Below are 214 nucleotides of genomic sequence, written 5' to 3'. Positions count from 1 at the left end.
TCCTCTCTCTCTCTCTCTCTCTCTCTCTCTCTCTCTCTCTCTCTCTCTCTCTCTCTCTCTCTCTCTTCTCTTCCCCCCCCCCCTCTCTCTTTCTCTCTTTCTCTCTCTTCGTGTCTCTCCCAGCTGGTTTAGGTGAAATCTGATCTGAATCGCTGCTTTTGGCTTTGGCCACTCCTGCACCGCTACTGTAGGGAAGAAAAAAACAGGATTGAAC

Source organism: Gymnodraco acuticeps, unplaced genomic scaffold (assembly GCF_902827175.1).
Source record: "Gymnodraco acuticeps unplaced genomic scaffold, fGymAcu1.1, whole genome shotgun sequence".
Classification (NCBI taxonomy): domain Eukaryota; kingdom Metazoa; phylum Chordata; class Actinopteri; order Perciformes; family Bathydraconidae; genus Gymnodraco; species Gymnodraco acuticeps.
Note: the sequence above shows the minus strand (reverse complement) of the source record.